The sequence below is a fragment of the Cervus canadensis genome, chromosome 6 (assembly GCF_019320065.1).
Source record: "Cervus canadensis isolate Bull #8, Minnesota chromosome 6, ASM1932006v1, whole genome shotgun sequence".
In the NCBI taxonomy this organism is placed as follows: domain Eukaryota; kingdom Metazoa; phylum Chordata; class Mammalia; order Artiodactyla; family Cervidae; genus Cervus; species Cervus canadensis.
The window spans coordinates 75,894,758-75,907,677 of NC_057391.1; the positions used below are offsets into that span (position 1 = coordinate 75,894,758).

General features: G+C 44.6%; 1 protein-coding gene and 1 non-coding gene across 3 annotated transcripts in view; both read left to right on the plus strand.

Annotated features, from left to right (window-relative positions):
- The window catches only part of GALNT16 (polypeptide N-acetylgalactosaminyltransferase 16), a 94,252-nt gene that overhangs the window by 29,507 nt on the left and 51,825 nt on the right, over positions 1-12,920 (plus strand). The window lies entirely within an intron of this gene.
- On the plus strand, positions 3,386-3,492 carry LOC122444386. The gene has a single exon (XR_006270229.1). It is a non-coding gene; the product is annotated as a U6 spliceosomal RNA (small nuclear RNA).

Consider the following 12,920-nt stretch of genomic DNA (forward strand, 5'->3'; position numbering starts at 1 on the left):
AAGCTGTCTTCCGTACCCAATGTAGAAATCGTTCTGAGCTATTTTTGTTAATTAATTTAATATGAACATATGTTCTGTTGGTCATTGTCAGTGATGTAATGTGTAAGATTCTTAAAAGCAAGAGACAGTGCCATAGTGCTAGCTATTGCTACATACCCACACGTGCATCTTTGCCCTCAGAACTCATATCTGAAGATACTCTCAAGTTTGCACTTTGACCCACATCTTCCTGCTGGACCTTGGCAAGGTCCCTGAAAGGCAGTTTTACCAGATTCAGTACTCCCAGGAGAAGGACCTTTTGCTTCAGGAAGCCAACATCTTGGATGGCCTTGCAGGCAAACAGGAAGGCGGGGGAGGAGAAAATTGTCTCAAGCTATGAGAATTGAACCCAGGCCACGTGCGCTGGGAACAGCTCTGCAGGGGCGGGCTCCCAGAATCATCTGTCCTTGGTGCCTCCCCAGAGGAGCCCAGAGATTGACATGGGCTTTACCCTCTGGTTTCACTGTTGATGATTTTAAACTGACAGAACCAAATGAAAACATTTTAAAAATAGTAAGGCTCTCATTGACCTCCAGATGCTGCGGTGGAGAGTGATTGAAAGATTAACATTAAGAATGTGGCTCCCGAGAGCACCTGCCTTCAGGCAGACCTGCGGAGGGAAGTTCCCTGTACACTTTCCCTCTGGGCCGGGAACAGAATTTCAACCCCAGCGGTGATGGTCTCAGAAAATGACCAGCCCTTGGAAATGAGGATGGAGGATGAAAATGCTGTTTCAGCCCTATCTGGAAATAATTAATTGCCCAAACCCTCCATCCCAGTTCCATTATTTATTTTATTATTTATTTATGACTACACTAGGCTGAACTAGGCATGCGGGATCCTAGTTCCCCAACCAGGGGTCCAACCCATGCCCCTTGCAGTGGAAGTGTGGAGTCCTTTCCATTGGACCATCAGGGAATTCCCCCCACTTCCTTTATTGACGACAGTTAAACTGCGTTAGAGATGCAAGCCTCAGCTAGGAAGGCTCCACGCAGCTCTTGGGGCCTATGGAGCGTCTGTGATTTTCAGATGCAGATCTTGGGGCCCCCAAGATCCCTGCAGCTCTCAGGGCCCATGGACACCTGTGATTCTCAGAGGTCCACAGGGAGGAAGAGAGGGACTTCCAGGCCCATGGGGGCTCAGTGACCCTGTTTTCATATTTAAATTCTCAACTTCAGTGGTTAAAAGAAGGGTTGGTCTTCGTAGTTTTTTTTTTTTTTTCATAAGACTTCATATTTTGAAAATTTACATAGATCAGTACCTTGCAATAACTTATAATGGAAAGGAATCTGAAAAAGAATATGTATATATATATATATATAAAACTGAATCACTTTGCTATACACTAGAAACTAACAACATTATAAATCATATATACTTCAATAAAAAAATTATAGTCACTGTAAATAGTTTAAAATACAGACGGAATAGGAAAATAAAAATCACCTAAAATTCTGTCCAAAAAAATTTTTTTTCATAGACATGTTTGAGGTTTGTTCCCCAAATTTCCTGAGAGGACTCAACTCCATTTCCCATGTCTCTACACTGGGCGATCCCAGGTAGACCAGCTGTGTGGACCCCTGGCTTGGTCCCAGTGAGACAGGGCCTGACCCCACCTCTCCTGCTCTTCGTCAGGGCAGTGAGAGGGAACAGCCCTCCCACAGACATGCACCAAGCCCGAACCTTGACCCTGGCCTCCGGGCCTGAGCTCACAGACCACTGGGCCCTGAAGCTCAGGCAGGAGAGGGATTGAATGCGTGCCAGGGCAAGACAAACCCTCACCTCTGCCAGGAAGACCCAGAATTATATGGAACACAAGTTGAGTGCCTGAGCATCAGTCTTCCTTCACTGGCTGTGGAATCTGCCCACACCTTGAATCTCTCCATTTTTAATTTGTAGAATTGCAATTATAATATACATAGGCTTATCAGATGAGACAGTGCATGTGAAATGGCTTCACCAACTGTCCAAGTGCCATAAAAGCATAAAGGACCAGAGTCGGCACTGTGGTGGGTTTGGTGGGCAGGACCCCACAGGCACTGCAGACTTGGGAAGAGGTTTGGATGCTCTCCCGGGCAGAGCCCAGATGGTATCCTGCCAGCTTCCTCTTTAAGACAGGGAAGGGGACCCACGATTGGCTTTGTCTCAGCCTCAACACCAGCTTAATAACAGAGCTATTTGTGGAGCAGTAACCCTGTGCCCAGCACTGGCCTAAGCATTTTACACACATGATCTCCTTTTCTTCTCCCAGCATCTCTGTGGGATAGGTATTATGCTTACAGAGAGGTTAGGGCTTCCCTGATGGCTCGGTGGTAAAGAGTCTGGCTGCCAATGCAGGAATTTGATTCCTGGATTGGGAAGATCCCCTGGAGAAGGGAATGGCAACCCACTCCAGTATTCTTGCCTGGAGAATCCCACAGACAGAGGAGACTGGCGGGCCACAGTCCATGGGGTCGCAAGAGTTGGACACAACTTAGCGACTAAACCACCACCACTGCTCCTCCTGGAAGGGAAGACGGAAACCAAAGCAGGCAGGGCAGAGACTGGGGGTGCCATTCCAGGGCCCAGGGGAGAGTATTTTCCCCTCGGCTGTCCCTTGTCCCCTGAAGACTCCAAGGCAGAGCTCCTTCCACACCCTTCACTGGTCTTAAGGTCACAGGAAGTCCTTCTTTGGGCCTAACTTGGCCAGCCTCTTGGCCCAGCCTAGACCCAGCTGTTCTCTGCTCTCTGGGGAGATGGAGAATTATTCTGTCCTAATCATGATAATCTTTCTTCTGCCAAATTCACAGACCTACTTAAAGCCACTCCTCCTTTGGTCTTTAGAGGGGTTGGCTTCCTGTCACCCATCTGGTTTGCATGCCCTATGGAGAGGCTGGCAGACGCCTCCTGGGGACAGTGGCTGCAGTTCCCAGCTCCCCTGTGGGTTAAGGACAGGACTGGCCCACTGGGCAGCCTTGTCCCAATGTAGAGGGTCAGATCACAGTGCTAGGAGTACAAGATGTTTGGTCAATCTTCCTTTATAGCATCACCAACTCAGTGGCATGAATTTGAGCAAACCCTGGGAGATAGCGAAGAGTGGAGCCTGGTTTGCTACAGTCCATGAGGTTGCAAAGACTCAGACATGATTAGCGACCAAACAATAAGTGCAATGCTTCCTTAATGATCTATAATGAGAAATATACCTGTAGGTAATAAGAAAGTTAGATGGAAGACAAGCACTTTCATTTATTAAGTACTAAGTATGTGTCATGAACTTGGGCTGATCACTTTATACATGTTACAGTATGTAATCCTCACATCCCCAAAGCTGGACCTTTTTTTTTTTTTTTTTTAAATCTGTTTTACAGTGCTCGCTTCGGCAGCACATATACTACAATTGGAATGATACAGAGAAGATTAGCATGGCCCCTGTGCAAGGATGACACGCAAATTCGTGAAGCGTTCCATATTTAAAAAATAAATAAATAAATAAAATCTGTTTTACAGATGAGGATGATGAGACATAATAGAAGTTAAATATCTTGTCACTGGATGGCCAAATTTGTTGAGGAGCTGAGGTTAAACTGGTTCTGTTTTGCCCCAAAGACTGGGCTCCAAACTCCTCAGCACACTGTCCCATTGCCTTGCAAGAAACTCAAGCACTTAAATACAAGTTAGGAATAGCACTGGCTTCTCTCTCTACTCTCTCCATCCGTTAATATCTAAGCCAGATAGAAAAGAGATTTTTTTATGGCTACTCTGTAGGGTTTAGCACTTTCCTTTCAGACTATTTCTTAAACAGGCTTGGCTTTTTATTGTCTGAACATTTCAAAATACAGCTGGACAAACCCATGCCATTTGAGTCAATTAGATGGTGGTTTCTTCCCTGGCTAGCATTTACTGAGCACTTAATTTAGGTCAAGCACTTTGTATTAGTTATTTTTATTTAGTTCCCATAAGAACCTGAGTTAGGGAGTGTCATTGTGAGGTAGTGCAGTCAGATGGTTAAAGCACTTGATTCTTAAAATCAGGTTACCTGCTCTCCCGCTGGTTAGCTGTGTGACTGGGCAGGCTAATCACTTAACCTCTCTGTGCCCAATTTCCTAATTTGTAAAATGATTTAAATGATCACCGGGGGAGAGTTGTAAGGCTTATTAACAGGAAAAACATATGTAAAGTATTTGAAATAATGCCTGGCATTAATAGTAAGCATTAGTTACTACAGATCCACTCTATGGGACATAACTGGGACATTGGAAGGAGACAGCTTGCCCAGATGAACTGGGAGAGCTGATATTTTAACCCAGTGAGTCGAATGCCAGGACCCTTGCTTCTAACCACTACCACCCCTTAGTAGCCCCAATCCCTTCACTTTTTAAAGTCACTTAAGTGAGGTATAATTTACACACCATGAAATTCATTCAATGACTTTCCCTAAATGTATAGAGTTGCACAGATCACCACAATCAAATTTAGAATATCTCTATTATCACAGAAAGATCCCTTCTGCCCATTTGCAGTCATTTCCCTTTCCCACTCTTTGCAACCCCAATGGACTATATAATCCATGGAATTCTCCAGGCTAGAATACTAGAGTGGGTGGCCTTTCCCTTCTTCAGGGGATCTTCCAAACCCAGGGATCGAACCCAGGTCCCCCTCATTGAATGCAGACTCTACCAACTGGGCCCCAAGGGAAGCCCAAGAATACTGGAGTTCCCTTGTGGCTCAGCTGGTGAAGAATCTGCTGAGTTTGGTCCCTGAGTTGGGAAGATCCCCTGGAGAAGGGAACAGCTGCCCACTCCAGTATTCTGGCCTGGAGAATTCCATGGACTATTCCATGGGATCGCAAAGAGTCGGGGCATAACTGGGCGACTTTCACTTTCACTTTTTCCTTCTCACTCCCAGCCCCAGGCAACCACTCATCTGCTCTCTGTCTCTATGGGTTTGCCCTTTTGGGACATTTCGTAGAAATGGAATCATACTTTATACTATACAATATATATACTATACTATATACATGTAGTATACACATACTACATATGGTCATGTGTCTGGCTTCTTTCCCTTTGGGTGATGTTTTTGAGGTTCATCCAGTTTGCAATTTGCTTATCAGTTGATTGTTGCATTTTGCTAATGATTAGTATTCCATTGTATGGATAGACCACATTTTGTTTACCTATTTACTAGCTAAGAAACATTTAGATTGTTTCCAGCATTTGGTTATTATGACTATCTTTTACATTTCTGATAATTCACTGTGAAAAATTCTCAAACACACAGTGAACTGCCACAGACCCATCAATCAGCTTCAACATTTAGTGTTAACATCTACCACCATTGTTTCATCTAGACCTCTCCCAGAAAACATGTCATTGCCTTCTTTAACTTCTTCCTTTAAGCATATGAAGTTTTACTCAATTTTAATAAGTTAAGTATTCATAAGATTCTAAGGTCAAAGAGTTTGAAAAGATATGCAGTGAAACATTTCATTCTGGAAAGTTCTATTCCCCATCTGCTCAGCTGTGCCCTCCAGCTTCTGTTATTTTCATATTTTTTCATTTTTCTGTTTCATTTTTCATTTCCTATTTATGTTATTTTCATATTTCCAGAATGCATATGTAAGAAATTAGGAATATGTAGTCTTTGCCTACGTTTTACATAAATGGTAGCATGTTTACTATAATACTATTTTGTACTTTGGTGGTTTTAACTTAATAATATAGCTTCAAAATCTTTTCATATCAGAATATAGTTTCCTTATTCTTGTATCTTTATTTTTATAGCTTCATACTATTCTATTGTATGGCCATACCACAGCTTAGACAAACAGCCACCTACTGGTAGACATTTGGGCTGTTTCCAGTTTTTTACTTTCAAAGACAATGCCATGGCCTATAAACTTGTATGTCCATCATTTCTCACTTACACAGAATGTCTATAGATTTCTGAAACTGAATTGCTGGGCCAGACAGTGTATTACATTTGTGGCATTTGTAATTTTCACTGATTGTCCTGTTTGATAGTTGTACCATTTCACAACTACCAGCAATCTATGCAAGTATTTCAACCCCATTGCCTCACCAACAGCATGTTACCCAGTTTTTAAACTTTTACCTAATAGTTGCTTGTCAGCTCTTGCCCCATTTTCTTTCTTTCTTGTCCTTCTTGTTTTGCTTTAGTTTATACGTTTTTTGTTAAGAAGTTTTGAATGAGTTATTTCCTGCCTACCTTGTATCGTGTTTAAGGCATTTTGGGGGCAACAGTTCTTTGAAATATAACTCACACATTGTATAATTCATTCATTTAAAGTATATTCTTCAATGGTTTTTAGACTGTAGCTCATTTTTAATGTTTATCTCTAACCTTTTAAAAAAACATTTTTTTCTAATACAGAAGTAATACCTGTTCTGTTCAGGAAACTTGAAAAGACAAAAATCAAAGAAAAAAGAAAACATAGTGCCATCACCTGAAGATATCCAGTTACCATTTAAAAAAAAATTATTGAAGTATAGTTGATTTACAATGCTGTGTTTAATTTCTGTGCAGTAAAGTGACTCAGTTATACATATATATATATTCTTTCTCATATTCTTTTCCCCTATGTTTATCACAGGGTATTGAATATAGTTCTCTGTGCTATACAGTAGGACCTTGTTGTTTATCCATTCTATATATAATAGCTTACATCTGCTAATACCAAGGTCCTAATCTATCCCTCTGCTTCACCCTTGGCAACCACAAGTCTTTGTTTTTATATCTGTGAGTGTGCTTCCCTGATAGCTCAGTTGGTAAAGAATCCACCTGCAATGCAGGAGACCCCGATTCTCCTTTTGTTTCATAGATATGTTCATTTATGTTATATTTTAGATTCCACAGATAAGTGATATCATGTGTTATCTTTCGCTTAGTATGATAATCTTTAGGTCCATTCATGTTGCTGCAAATAGCATTATTTCCTTCTTTTTAATGGTTGAGCAATATTCCATTATACACATGTATATTTTATATACGTGTATATGCTGTGTTGTGCTTAGTCACTTAGTTGTGTCCGACTCTTTGCGACTCCGTGGATGGTAGCCCACCAGCCTCTTCTGTCCATGGGGACTCTCCAGGCAAGTATTCTGGAGTGGAGAGTAATGGAAATAAAAGCAAAAATAAACAAATGGGACCTAATTAAACTTAAAAGCTTTTGCACAACGAAGGAAACTATAAGGTGAAAAAACAGTCTTCAGAATGGGAGAAAATAATAGCAAACGAAGCAACTGACAAAGAATTAACCTCAAAAATATACAAGCAGCTTCTGCAGCTCAATTCCAGAAAAAGGAAGCAACCCAATAAAAAAATGGACCAAAGAACTAAACAGACATTTCTCCAAAGAAGACATACAGATGGCTAGCAAACACATCAAAAGATGCTCAACATCACTCATTATCAGAGAAATGCAAATCAAAACCACAATGAGGTACCATTACATGCCAGTCAGGATGGCTGCTATGAAAAAGTCTACAAGCAATAAATGCTGGAGAGGGTGTGGAGAAAAGGGAACCCTCTTATGCTGTTGGTGGGAATGCAAACTAGTACAGTCACTATGGAGAACAGTGTGGAGATTCCTTAAAAAACTGGAAATAGAACTGCCATACGACCCAGCAATCTCACTGCTGGGCATACACACTGAGGAAACCAGAATTGAAAGAGATACGTGTACCCCAATGCTCATTGCAGCACTGTTTATAACAGCCAGGACATGGAAGCAACCTAGATGCCCATCAGCAGATGAATGGATAAGAAAGCTATGGTACATGTACACAATGGAATATTACTCAGCCATTAAAAAGAATGCATTTGAATCTGTTCTAATGAAGTGGATGAAACTGGAGCCTATTATACAGAGTGAAGTAAGTCAGAAAGAAAAACACCAATACAGTATACTAACACATATATATGGAACTTAGAAAGATGGTAATGATGACCCTATATGTGAGACAGCAAAAGAGACACAGATGTAAAGAACAGTCTTTTGGACTCTGTGGGAGAAGGCGAGGGTGGGATGATTTGAGAGAATAGCATTGAAACATGTATATTATCTTATGTGAAACAGATCGCCAGTCCAGGTTCGATATATGAGACAGGGTGCTCAGGGCTGGTGCACTGGGATGACCCTGAGGGATGGGATGGGGCGGGAGGTGGGAGGGGGGTTGAGGATGGGGAACACATGTACACCCATGGCTGATTCATGTCAATGTATGACAAAAACCACTACAATATTATAAAGTAATTAGCCTCCAGTTAAAATAAATAAATAAATTTAAAAAAAAAAAAAGAAAACTGGAGTGAGTTGCCATGCCCTCTTCCAGGGGACCTTCCCATCCCAGGGATAGAACCCAAGTATCCCACATTGCAGGCAGATTCTTTCCTGTCGGAGCCACCAGGGAAAAGCCCAAGAATAATGGATTGGGTAGCCTATCCCTTCTCCAGGGGATCTTCCTGACCCAGGAATTGAACCGGGGTCTCCCGCATTGCAACCGGGTCTCCTGCATTGCATGTGGCTTCTTTATCAGCTGAGCTACCAGGGAAGCCCATGTATGTGTATATATATCTCACATCATTTTTTCCCATTCGTCTGTCAGTGGACCATTAAATTGTTTTCTTGTCTTGGCTATTGTCATAGTACTGCTGTGTATGTAGGGATGCGAGTATCTTTTCAAATTATAGTTTGTCTGGGTGGGAGTGGGATTTCTGGATCTTATGGCAACTCTTAAGTTTTTTGAGGAACCTCCATACTATTTTCCATTGTTAACATTTTTTTTAAAATAAAAATGATACCTAATGTATATACTGTGCTGGGATTTGCTTTTATTATTCTCAGTTCTTTTAAGTCTCTCAATTATGTCTTCAGTATTCTAGGTCTGTTAATCAACATAATTATCATTGATGATGATAACAATAGCAGTAATAAACACAGTACTCCTCACTTATCATGAGATTGCTGTGTGCCAGGCACTTGTGTGTTGCATACTTTAGGGGCTCAACCTCAATTAACTCTGGAAATAATTTGGTGACCTTGGTACTATGCTCACATTTTACAGCTGAAAAACCCGAGATTCAGAGAGGTTAAGTAATTTGCCTAATGTTAAACAGGTAGCAAGTAAAGGAGCTGAGGCTTGAACTCCTATCTGTATACTGCAAAGTTCCTGGTCACCATACTATACTTCAGGTTAAAGATGCCCGGGACTAATCCCTGTTTGGGGAACTGAGATTACACATGCTGCAGGGCAACTAAGCTCATGGGCTGCAAGGAAGATTCCAAATGCTGCAACTAAGATTCAAAGCAACCAAAAGTAAAATAAATAAATAAATATTTAAAAAAAATAATATATTTGATAGGTTTAAAAGAAAAAGACATTCAGGACTGGTTCAAACAGCTTCTCTTGGGACCAGTCAGGAGGACCCAGGGGTTCCAACATCTCAAGAACAACCTTGGGGCCCACGAGCACACTCTGTTCAGGGCGAGGTTGTCCCAGGCTCAGTGCCCTGACCTTCCTTTGCGGGATTTTCTCCTGGCTCTGTGTGATCCCCTCTGGCCCCTGGAGGGCCCCTCCCTCCTTGAGCTTTCAGAAAGAGAGTGGAGGGTGTAGCAGGTATTACTGGAGAAACGGCTACATCATGAGAAAGCTGGGGACCCCGCTGACACAAGTTATTTACAGCTCCCCCAGCCTCAGCCTGTTGGTGAAGAATTATAGGGCTTCCCAGGTGGCTCAGTGGGCAAAGAATCTACCTGCAATGCAGGAGATACAGGTTTGATCCCTGGGTCAGGAAGATCCTCTGGAGGAGGGCGTAGCAACCCACTCCAGGATTCTTGCCTAAAGAATCCTAGGGACAGAGGCGCCATGGACAAAGTCCATAGGGTCACAAAGTGTCGGGTCACAAAGAGCCAGACACAACTGAAGCGACTGAGCTCAAGGAAAAATTATAAAAGCACTGAGTTCGGCACCTCATAAACCCCTTTGCGTCCCCCTCTCCCACTTCCCATGTCCCCCTACCATGCTGCAGCCTCTCAGACACTTTTGGGGTATCTTCCCCTGGGTTCACCCAGCCAAGTAGCCGGCAGGAGGCTTGTAACTGTTAGCTTGAACAGCAGGCTGGCTGCTTGGTTGCCATGGCAACAGCTGTTGTGAGTAAGTGGTCTTTGTGGTGGAAGATTTAATTTAATAAACTAAATCTGGGGGCCCAGTGGGAAGATCTGGTACAGGCTTTATTGGGTATCTTCTGTGGCGCTGGGCTGCGGCAGGGGGTATGCCGGAGAAGGGCTGGAAGCTTTTGTCCTGCAGAGGTAGGCCCGGGGATGAGAGCTACATCTTGTGTCCTCAGACACGCTGAGACTCCGCTCTCCACATCACCTAGGAGTGTCTGGCCAAGGCCTTGCATTACTGCTTCCAGCTATGAGGTGTTGGAGCCGCCTTCCCTTGGGGAACAACCAGAAAATCTGGACGAAGCATGCAGGACTTCTGCGTGAGGTCGAGACTGAGGTGGACAGGGCGGGTGTCCACCTCAGGGACCCATTTCAGTGTGTGCCGTGGCCCTGGGGAAGCAGCATGCTGTTTCTGTGCTACCACTGAAATAACAAAACTGGAAAGAGTTGTCTGTGCTTCCATTCTTTCTTGACCCACTTCAATCAGGTTTTTGTTCCTACTATTCCTCTGAAGCGCTCTTGTCAAGGTCACCGAGGACCTCATCTGCTAGTTGCTCAGTGGCATCAGGTTCCTTTCTGGGACCCCATGGACTGTAGCCCCTCCAGGTTCCTCTGTCCGTAGGATTCTCTGGGCACAAAAGCTGGAGCGGGTTGCCATTCCCTTCTCCAGGGGATCTTCCCAACCCAGGGACTGGACCCGGTATCCTGCATTGTAGGCAGATTCTTTACCGTCTGAGCTACCAGGGAAGCCCCGCATGTGACTGGATCCCATCGTTAATTCCCAGTCCGCATCCTTCTTTCCTGTCAGCTGCTTTTGACGCTGTCAGTCACTCTCTCTACCTTGTCACCCGGCTTCGGCGAGACCACACTCCGCAGGCCATTCCCTCCCCTCTCCGTGCTGGGCCTTCCTCCTCCCTGACCCTTAAACTTTGGAGGGCCAGGGCTCAGGGCTTGGTCCTCTTGTTTGTTCCATCTTCTCTGGCTCCCGAAGGGATCTCGCCTAGACTCTTAGGTTCCCGGAAACTGGCTCTGAGCCAGAGATTTGCATGCTGGGAGTGCCTGGGGACCAACGCCTGTGAGGGAGTGAGGGATGCTGGGAGCGCAGAGAGAGAAGTTGAACCGTGACACTCTTGCAGCAAAGGCTTGAGCTGACAGGCTGGGATCCGGGAAGTGGCAGGCACTGTGCTTTGCAGGAATTATCTCAGTGAATTCTCATTAAGCCATCATGCAGCAGATTCTGTCATTGTCCCCATTCTGCAGGTACAGAGGTTGAGGCTGGGTGAAGTTATCCAAAGTGTCCACCATGAGGATCAGGGACTCAGCTGCAGGCTGGCTGCCTCCCAGAACCCTACAAAGAGCCTCTAAAAAAAAATTCGTATTGAATACTTTTGGGTCAGGTCCTTGGAGGCCCTGCCAGAGCTCGCAGCCCTGCCACTTACTCCCCTCACCACTGACATCCTAGAATGCACCCCTGCAGGGCTCCCGGGGCTTGTCCCCAGAACCTGTCACCTTTCTGAGAAGGGATACATCCCTCTGGGGATCTGGGGCAATACCTGAGGCCCACAGAGCTGTGGGAGTCTCCTGCTTCATTTACAGATGCGTGAGAAGTTTGTGCCTACATCCTGTATAATAGAAAAATAATGTCCTAGCTCCCAAATCTTTGAACGAAAGGAAGATGCTCTATGATTATTTCATATCTTTGTGTAGCCTTGGCTGGACTACCTCATATTCTTGAGGTTCACGAGCCCTCCTTTGATAGGCATACACCTCCCTCTTTGCTTCATAGACGTGGGCTCTGAGAATGAGGGCAGATGGGCAGATTTTCCCTTCCCCCCCAACTAGTCCTAGAGCAAGTACACCCCTCCTTCCATTCTTCTTTCCTTTCTTCCCTTGTCTCCAGGCACTGTGCCTCACTCTGCCCTGGGCTGGCTGCCGAGAACCTTCAGCTTCTTGGTGTGGCTGTCAGGTTGGGGGTGGAGGTGGCAGAGGATGGTGCCAGAAGGGCCTCCCCTGGATTCTGTCCCTAAGACACCAAGGTGGCTGTGTTTCAGGGTCTGTTGGAGGAGTTCTTGGTTGATGAAAGAATTCAGGCAGCCCCAGAAGCAAAATGAAGGGATGAAGACCCAGGTGGTAGCTTTCAGCACATATGTGGTGTGCAAACTTCAGGGAGGGAAGTTAGGGTGCAGCCATGTGTCACAAATGGTTCAGAAATTTATGCACAAAAAAATGTCCATGCCAAAATAAGCAAATCTCTGACTTTTGGGGTGAACCCCTTCACCTTCTTAAAGAGCTTTTATATTTAAAGTAGACACGTATGTGCAACACATAAGCAAGCATGCTTGCGTGTGCACATACACATACATGTAAGTCCTGATGCACGCAAACATGCCCACATCCTCACAAAAGCTTGAGCCCATGTATATACATAAGGACATCTGTGCCACCCAGCAGAATACCTGGGTACAACGACTCCCGCTCAGCTGTGTCTGACTCTTTGCAACCCCATCCACTGTAGCCTGGGCTTCCCTTGTAGCTTAGTCAGTAAAGAATCTGCCTGCAATGCAGGAGACCTGGCTTCGATTCCTCGGTTGGGAAGATTCCCTGGAGAAGGAAATGGCAACCCACTCCAGTATCCTTGCCTGGAGAATCCCATGGACAGAGGAGCCTGGCAGGCTACAGTCCATAGGGTCACACGAGCCGGGCACAGCTTAGC